The sequence below is a fragment of the Pteropus alecto genome, unplaced genomic scaffold (assembly GCF_000325575.1).
Source record: "Pteropus alecto unplaced genomic scaffold, ASM32557v1 scaffold75, whole genome shotgun sequence".
Lineage (NCBI taxonomy): Eukaryota > Metazoa > Chordata > Mammalia > Chiroptera > Pteropodidae > Pteropus > Pteropus alecto.
Genome location: NW_006440638.1, coordinates 24,732,231 through 24,741,910, shown reverse-complemented (window position 1 = coordinate 24,741,910; position 9,680 = coordinate 24,732,231).

Genomic DNA, 9,680 nt, shown 5'->3' with positions numbered 1-9,680 from the left:
AATATATGCAAATAAAAATCTCAACTTCTCTAGTCAGCGAATCCCTGAGGATTGTGGTACATCATCTGTGGGAAGTAGCCAAGAGATCTGTTGAAAGACATATCACACCAAAGAAATGAGCGGTGTAGCTTGCAATTGCTAGAAATGCATCAGCTAAACCAAACTGACAGATAATCTTAATGTCATATTTTGGTGTGTCTTCACAGAATAAGCAAGGAGTCTTTTCTTTTCCTCGAATAGGTCGACTGGTTTTTAAGTTTTGAATGCCACAGATCGTTCCTTATGTAAGCTAGAAAGCTCTTTTTTTTTTTTTTTAAAGGCATCATTGACAATAAAAAAGCATTTTTAAAAAATTTTTGTCCTGGAGACTGGTAGTGCAAAATAGGTTTCAGAGGCAAAGCCAAAGAGTTTATGTCATTCTTCTTAAGTCTGGCAGAGGGTAAATGTATTAACATTGAGAAACAAAAGAGAACTGACCTTTATGAAAATATGGGCAAGGCCCACATCTATTAGATCTATTAGTATTAGATTTATTAGTAGTTCATAAGGCTGAGCAGAGCAAAGGAAACTTTTGATTGTGCAATGTCATGGCATGGGCATGCCTTCTGCTTTGTGGTCACCTGTTCTGCAAGATACAGATGGGGAGAAAATAGCATTTTAAAAGCCGAAGAAAAACACAGACCTGACTTTCTTTTGATCTTCTACTCAGCTTTTGAATCCAGTTTTATTTAAAACCATCACCATCAGTTGTATGTATACTAAAATACTTCACTTTTAACTTTAAACTGAAAACATAAACAATAAACCTTTGAGGACTCAGTACATTTCTTTCAACATATAGTCAGGCAGTTCAATTTTATATAGAATTTTTTGACCAAATAACCTTGACCGAACATTTCCAGGATAGGAACATTGATAAACTACATCTGAACTCTGTTATGATGACAAAGCACCACATTTTTGGTACTTTGATTTTTTAAAATATGTTTCTTGCCATAGGGTAGGAAAAAGTTTTCCTCAACCCTCTTAGAGTTTGCGGCTGGATTTGAAAATTTAACCGACAAAGATTAACAGGAGAAAAGCATACAAATTTATTTAATATAAGTTTTATGTGACACAGAGTCTTCGTAAGGAAATTAATACCCCCAAAATGGTTAAACCTTAGTATTTTTATGCTAGGTTTGATGAAGAATGAGAAGTCATGAAAAGATATGATAGGATGAAGGGTATGAGTTAAGTGTAGTTAACCTGGGGAAACTCAGCAAGTCCTGTTTGTCCTAAGTTTTTTCAGTGTCCCTTTGTCTTCTGAGGTAAGGATACTCCTTTCCTCTGAGTATAGAAAGGGCACCTCATATGAGGGTTTTATGACCTGCGTCAGAGGAATGTGACATTCTCAAGTTCCTTCAGCTTGAAATATTCAATATGCCAAGGTGCCATATTTTGGGGTAGCATGTCCTGAACTTCATCACTACCACAGAAATATTTATTGCTTACATCGAACATCCATAAATATTACCTTCTTTAATTCTCAACCTAGGACAGAGACAAGGATATTTATCCTTATTTTATTTAGGGCAAAATGGGTTCTCATAGAGGCAGAGCCAGTACCTACCACCACAGTGCCCATCCCACATGACTACCCTGCCTCACTATACTGGGACTCATTTGAGATCTCAGCCCTTTGGCATCCAAGGAATCACATAGCAAAACTGATAAGCAAGTGCTTATGTACCTATGGTGGCCTAGAGGACCATTTCCAGGTGGTATGCATTTTACCTAAGCTATGCTACCAGTAGCTTTCATAGTGAATGTCTCAGGAAGGTATGAAAGATGATTTTGTGCTAATATGATAATACAACTGGATTGTGAAGCAAGAAAGGAAAAATATGCAAAAATTCTGGCATCCATAAAATTTTAAGATAGCATAAAAACTTTGGGAATTATTTTGGGAAGACACTCATGATTGACTTAACTCTTAATTTTGTGATGGAGCTTTCTCTGCCTTGGAGCTGGCCACAGGCTTCTTTTTCTCTTGCTCCTTCACTGCTGAACAACTCAGCATATTCACTCCCACAAGACTTGACTTTGGAAGATCTCTTCCTCTCTTTCTCTATAGGTGGGACAAATAAGGCCTCGATGCTATGATGCTGTCTATGGTGCTTCTACTGCAATAGAGTCACTCTGGATCTTGGAGGCTGGTGATCCAATCTGTGGAATGTCCATGATCTTTACTTTCTTTTAACTTAAAAAAATTAAGATATAACTGACATATAATATTAGTTTTAGGTGTGTAACATATTGATTTGATATTTGTATATATTGTGAAATGATTACCATGATAAGTCTAGTTAATATCCATCACTACACATAGTTACAATTTTTTTTCTTGTGGTGAGAACTTTTAAGATTTATTCTCTTAGCACTTTTCAAATATACAGTAGAGTTTAATTAACTATAGTCACTATGCCGTACATAACATCTCCATGACTTATTTATTTTATAACTGGAAGTTTTGACCTCCTTAACCCATTTCGCCCACCTTCTACCCCTACCTCTGGCAACTACTATGAGTTTGTTTTTTTTTTAGATTCCACATATAAGAGATCATATAGTATTTGTCTTTTTCTGTCTTACTTATTTCACTTAGCATAATGCCCTCAAGGTCCATCCTTATTGTCACAAATGGTAAGATTTCTTTCTTTTTATGGATGAATAATAATATTTCATTGTATTTATTTTAGTAGATGTGCTACTGAAGCAAGCACTCATTGTATTTATACACCATATTTTCTTTATACATTCATCCGTTGATAAATACTTAGGTTGCTTCTTTTACTTTTTTTTCTTAGCATTTCTCTGCTTATTAGAATTTCCATCAGGCAATTAAGAGTTGGGAATGGAAGTTAGAAGAGGGTAAACTACCAACATAAAGCAGTAAATGGTACTGTTAGCCAGGCCGAGTTCAAGATGTAGGGAACCCTGAGAAGCCATTATGGAGAAGGCAGGATTGGGTTGAGCCTTGGTGATGGATAACAGTAGGATAGGCTGAGAGGATAGGAGAAGATGCTAACTTCTTTCTCTTTCTATATGTTTCCCCCTCCCCCCCCCCTTTTTTTAATTCTTTAGTCCTTTTCTTTGCCTATATGTTTAGTTACAGAGAAAATCATGAATTTTCTTTGTGGTTACATTCTTGAGTAATATTTCTCGGAACATTCTTGGAAAAAATGTTCTCCTTTCCTCCCGTTTGTTAAGGTATGCTAAAGCTATATCTCACCAATTGCTTTAAGACACCCACCTCCTGAGCAATCTAAATCAGAAAGTCAAGAACTGCAATCTTGGCTCCACCACTCTGGAAAAGTCTTTTAACTTCTCTGGATCTGTTTTTCTTATCAGAAAAAATAGGGTTAATACCTCCCAGGCTTGTAGAAATTGAGAAATTTGCCCACATTGAGAAAATGTGGGCAAATTAACTAACATAGTACCTTACATATAGTAAAATTTCAATTAATAACAAGGTTCTATTTCCTCCTCATAAGCCATAAATGATAAGATTTGTTATATGAGTGGAGGACAATCAGCGTGGCTTCTGGCAGTATGTGAAGAATGTGTTACCTCTGCTGAGACGCTTGTCTCTAGAATTTGGGTCAGTCTTCTTGGAAATCTAAGCCTGACCTCTCGCTGGTAGCCACCCAAAGACCTTCATTCTTGTTTGGGAAATGGATGGTGTTACCACAGTTCATATTTCCTGGTACATTGCCATCTACAACCCTCAAGAGCCCTGGGACGCATACTAGCTGTCAGGAGGATTAAAGGACAGCGGACTGTAGGGCTGAAAAGTGCTAAGGCCAGGCGTATATGTTAAAACGTAAAAATATTTGTTAACCAAGGACAAGTGCATACTGCTAGTTAACCAAAAGTTTCCCAGTGAGCTAGTCCAGCAGAGAAAGACAGCAATTTTTCTTGCATATATTTCCCTGGGTAGCGTTCTATACAATCCTATAGTAGTGCAATCAGATGGGGCAGACACTGGTTAAAACTGCTCTCTACTACCAGGTAGGGAGAAATGGCTTCTTTGCTCTATTAATTAAAAACATCTTACTGGGAAAGTGGCCACTATGATGAGGGAACCTGTTTTTGGAGATTGTTCTAAGCCTAGAAATTGAAGAAAAGGGGAGGTTGTATAATCACAGGCCTCCTAGCAAGCTAAATAACATTGGTTCAAAAGCTAAATGGGAGGGAGGAAGCAATTGGGGGGATCGTTTTATGAACTATATAGATGTCTAACCAATGTACTGTATACTTGAAACTATTTAGAATAAATAAATTTTTAAAAAAGCTAAATGTAATTTCAGAGTGAATCAGGTACATACCTTTGAGTTCTTATGCTCCAGGGTTTCTGTTGAATTAATAATAAAAAGAATGATAACAAATGACAAAATATTTCATCAGAAAAATAAATTAAAGACAAACAAACAAACAAACAAACAAAACAAAACAAAAAACTCCTGAACCCCAAAAGGTAAAACCATCTATTTTAACATTTGCTACTAGCGCTGGAAGAGAAGGACTTCTGTGGCTCTGAGAAATTGCTTCTACTGGGCAACCATCTCCTGTGCAGCAAGGTCACCATCTTTGAAGTCTGCAGGAGGCCTCTGTTCTCAAGTTCTTGTTGGAACATTCAGTGAGTCAGTAGAGAGTGACTGGATTCATGTTGAAGAAAGTGTTCATTCTTTGGGAGACAAGGTTAGGGGGGTTGGTGTTGGGGACAGAGTCTTAGAGAAGTTCTTACAGGGGAGAATATGATGTTATTGTTGCTACTCTCTTCCCCTCTTTTCCTAACTTTATCATTAAATAGTGAAAAAAAAAAGGTTACTTTTTTGAAATGTTTGAAAATAAGCTTTTAATGTTTTAGGCAGCTGACTAAACTCTTGTTCAGAGTGGCTTTTGGACTGGAAAATTGGATGGTCATCTGGTGGAAAAGGGAAATTCAAGGTAGTTTTAACTATGTGAAGAGAAACTTGACACAGTCCTTTATTGTTACTCAATGATGATGTTATATGCAGACTGTATTTCAATGAGGACCCAGCCTGTGAAGCTGATGTCCTAAGACAGCTCAGAAAACAATATGCTAATTAGACCAGTGGATTGTAAAGGTGGTAAAAGAAAGGATTTTCTTTAAGGAGTGCTTTTGCCCACCCAAAAGCCAAAGGATAAACTTTCTCTGCCCCTGAGGTTCATTGTATTTCTGAAGTCAATGTTTAATTGATGTTGTAATGAATCTTCGATCCCCTTGACCCCTCCCTTCATATCCAAACCCTGGATATTTGTTTTGTTTGGTTTCGTTTTCAGCATAAGTAAAGACTGAGCATCAAGTTATCACTGTATAATCTTGGTCAAATCTTAATTTCAATATCTCTTTTTGTTTAATAACTTTTTCAATGAAAATTTAAATTTAATTCTGCTTTTTGAAAAATGTTTATTAGTATAAAAATATTTCAGGGTTTTGAGAATGCCTGTGATAAGTAAGCTTATACTGAGACATCCCTAAATAACCAGTCAGGCTGAGAAGATTTGGCATATATGTTAAAAATTAGAGGGAATTAAAAGCACGTTGTGACACTGATTAAAATGTTGTAGAAATACCTGAGTATAGCAAAATTGGGAGATGAAATCATAATGGCAGTGGTTTTTAACCTGAGACCTTTGGAAATTCTGTGGATGCCCTTGGGTTAAAAGCGAGATTTTTGTGTGTCTTTGCTTTTGTCTTAGGAAAGGATTTGTGGCTTTTACCAGATTCTCAAAAGGATCCCTGTCCCTCCAAAAGATTAAGAACCAAAAACATTTGAAAATGCTAAGTATATTGGACAAAATTTTAAAAATTGACAAAAAAAGAACTTCTCTGGGTATCTAATACCTTTTCTTTCCACATGAAAGATTTAGAAAGTTATAGGTATTATAGGATATACAACTTAATATTCTACTAAGAATTTTCAATCTCAATGCAATGGTTATAAAAATTATTTCACAAATAGATAAGTTAGATTAAAAAAAGAGACACCTTGTCTTAGGGTGTGGAATGGTCTTAATTCAAATGAAGTATTTCCTGAGAACTGATGGACTAAGGGTGAAAGTCATGGTGCTATGGGCAGAAAGTGTCACCTGAATGCCACTGGGAGGCGCTGTGACACAGAGAGTGAAAGGAACTCCACATCTACTTATTATTCTTCAGCTTCCAACCCCTGTAACACCTTGGACAGGTCATTTAATCCCACTCCCGGTCAGTTTTGTTATCTGCAAAATGAGATCCATTCTCGATGCATTTCAATGAACAAAGATATGATGGACAGCAAAGTGATTTTTAAAAAGTGCACTGTAGCCATTAAAATAAATAAGTTGATAAAGATTGCCAAGATATGTTATTTAGTATAAAGGGTAAGGTAGAGAATAGTAATTGTAGTATGATGATTTCTGTGTATGAATTTTTATTCAAACATGTACATGGCGATAATGTACAGTTGTTTTTTGTTTTTTGTTTTTTACTAGAAAAAAACACTGGTTATTGTTAGATAATAGAACTAGGAGTGAGGAGGCAGGCTTCTCCTCTTCATTTTATTACTTCTATGAAGAATATTAACAGGGATATCTGGGCAGTGGGAATATGAGCTGTTTTTATTATTTTCTCTTAAAAATTAAAAGTAATTGTTTAAATTAAAATGAAAGGCCCTTGGGAAAAGGGTGCTGTGTAGATGTTAGGTGGGATTATAATGGATGAAGAATAATCATGGCTGATTTCAGGCCTGATCATAGAAAGGAGGGTGTTTTCAGGAAGAGCCTTCTCATGGATAAGGAAGCACGCCAGATTCACTTCTGCAGTTCCCTTAAATAAAACAAATTTAGAACTGGTTTTCCTCTCTAAGAAACCTATGTCCCTGGCATAATGTGGTTGTGAGAATTGTGCTGGATTTATTTGCAGATAACTGCCTAATGCCTGCACTAGAGCATTGCTCCAGCAACTGTTCCCTTTCCCAAATGTTTTCCTTTCTACTGAATCATGCTCTCATCAGTATACAAACCTTCTCTAATATCTGCCATTTTCAGAAAACCCTTCATTGACCCCACATTCTTTTCTAACTGCTGCCCTATTTTTCTGCTTCCCGTCATTGGTTTCTCTAAAGTGTAGTCTGCGCTTGCTCTCTCCAGGTCCTCCTCTCCTATTCCCTCTTCGAACTTTTTTTTGATGATGAATTTTAATGTAACAGTAGAGAGAATAGTAGAACGTACGACCAGATAATTCTCACTCAGCTTAACAATTATCAATCATGGTAATTTTGTTTTGCTTATATCCTTATTTACTTCTCCTTTTTCATATTTTGAAGCAAATTTCATATACCATATCATTTTACCTGTAAGTATTTCAGTGTGTATTACTAAAAGGACCCTTGTATCATAACCAATATCTTTAAAATAATGATTTTTAAATGTCATTAAATATCCAGTCTTGGAATTTCTAATTGTTTCACCTGTCATAATTTTTTTTCTAACAGCATTTGAAATAGGATTCAAATAATTATTCATTTATTGCCTTTGTCCTCTCTCTCAATCTCTATCTTTTCCTTACTTGTAATTTGTGTGTTGAAGAAACCATGATGCTTGTCCTTTAGAATTTTTCATAGTCTGGATTTTGTCGAATGTATCCCTGTGGTGTTGTGTAATGTGTTTCTTTACCCATTGTATTTCCTCAAAATTGATAACTGAATCTCGGGGGTTGATCAGATACAGCTTTGATTTTTGGCATGTGGGGCCAGGATTGCTTTAAAGGTGGTGGAATGTTCTTCCCTCAGGACACGTATACAGACTGTTTCTCTTTTTGAGGTGCTAGTAGCTGTTGATGATCAATGCTATTTCCATTAATTCATTAGGGGTTCCGAAATGCTGATATTTGAATTTTATCACTCCTTTTTTATTTATTAGCTGGAATACCATTTAAAAGAGAAATTTATTCTCATCTATAGGAAAGGCAGGATAAATTCTTGATTCTTTCATTTACTAGTCTCAGAATAATGATTTGGCTCCCTAGAATCTCTGAATCTGATTTTGGGTTCTTTTTTTGATTTTTTTCAATTATCATTATGAACTAAGTATTTAAACACATTAGGTGTGTTTCAATCCATTACTGTTGTTACTCACATGCTCAGATTTTCCCACTCCCACTATCTCTAAACTCGCTTCAGTAATCCCCACCACTTTTGACAATATCACCATTGACCATGTCACAAGATCCAATAATCAGTTCTGAGTTCTTATGTAAATTTTTTAATTGGGATATAATTCACATACCATAATACTCACTCTTTTAAAGTATACAATTCAGTGTTTTTTAAAAAATTTATTCACAAAATGTGCAGTCATCACCACTCTCTAATCCCAGAGCATTTTCATCACTTCCCAAAAAGAAACCTCATACCCATTAGCAGTTACTCCCCATTTCTCCTTCCCCTAGCTTCTTGTAACCACTAATCTATTTTCTGTCTCTGTGGATTTGTATATTCTGAAAATTTTGCATAAATGTAATTATATGATATGTGGTCTTTTGCGATTGGCTTATTTTACTTACCGTAATGTTTTCAAGGTCCGTCAGTGTCGTACCATGAATCATGAGCCTCCTTCCTGGCCATCAGGAGCATTTGATGTGATTGATCACTTTTCTTTGTTCTTTTGACTTCTGAAGCACTCTCTCTCTTACTGCCTCCTACTTCACAGGCTATATCTCTCATTCTTCTCAGGTATTTCCTCCTTATCTTTCAGTCCTCTTCATATTGGTGAGCTCCAGGGCACAGACATCGGACTTCCTTTTTTTTTTTTTTAACACCCGCTTCTCAGGGCCTTCGTTCAGTTTCATGGGTTTTCATTCTCTATATATGCCATAAACTCCTAAACTTGTATCCCCAGCCCGGACCTTTCTTCTGAATACCAGGGCTATATCTTCATCGCTTCTTGAATGTTTAATATGTATTGTAAAAGCAACATGTCCAAAACGAACTGAGTCACCACACTCTTCTGCCTTACAATTTGGTCCTCCCACAACCTTCCCTCTGATTGCTCAGACCAAAAACATTGTCATCATGCTTGACTCTATTTTTCTCACCCCTACATCACATCTATCAGCAAATCCTGCTGGCATTTCCTTCAAAATACATCCAGAATCCAGTTCCTTCTCATACCTTCATAACTAAGCCCCCTTGTCTAAGCTCCCATCACCTCTTGTTGGGTAATTGCAATAAACTCCTGGCTGGTGGGTGTCCCTGCTACCAACCCTCTGCAGAATATTCTCAGCAGCTTGAGAGATCACTTAAAAACATAAGTCAAATCATATGTCTCTTCTGCTCAAAATTGTTCGGTGGATCCCCGTGTTGCTCAGAATAAAAGCTAAAGTTCTTACAGTGTCTGACGAGCCCTGCACGATGTGCCCTCCCCTTACATCATCACTCTCTCCTCCTAGCACTCAGCACTCTCTGCCTTGATATCCACCGTGGCTTTCTCGCTAGTCCTCACATACAATGCACATGCTCTCATCTCAAGGCCTTTTTGCACGTACTGATCTTTCTGCCGAGAATGTTCTTCCTCCAGATATCTCAATTCTTTATCTTTCAGTTCTGTGTTAATATGTCACCTAATCAATG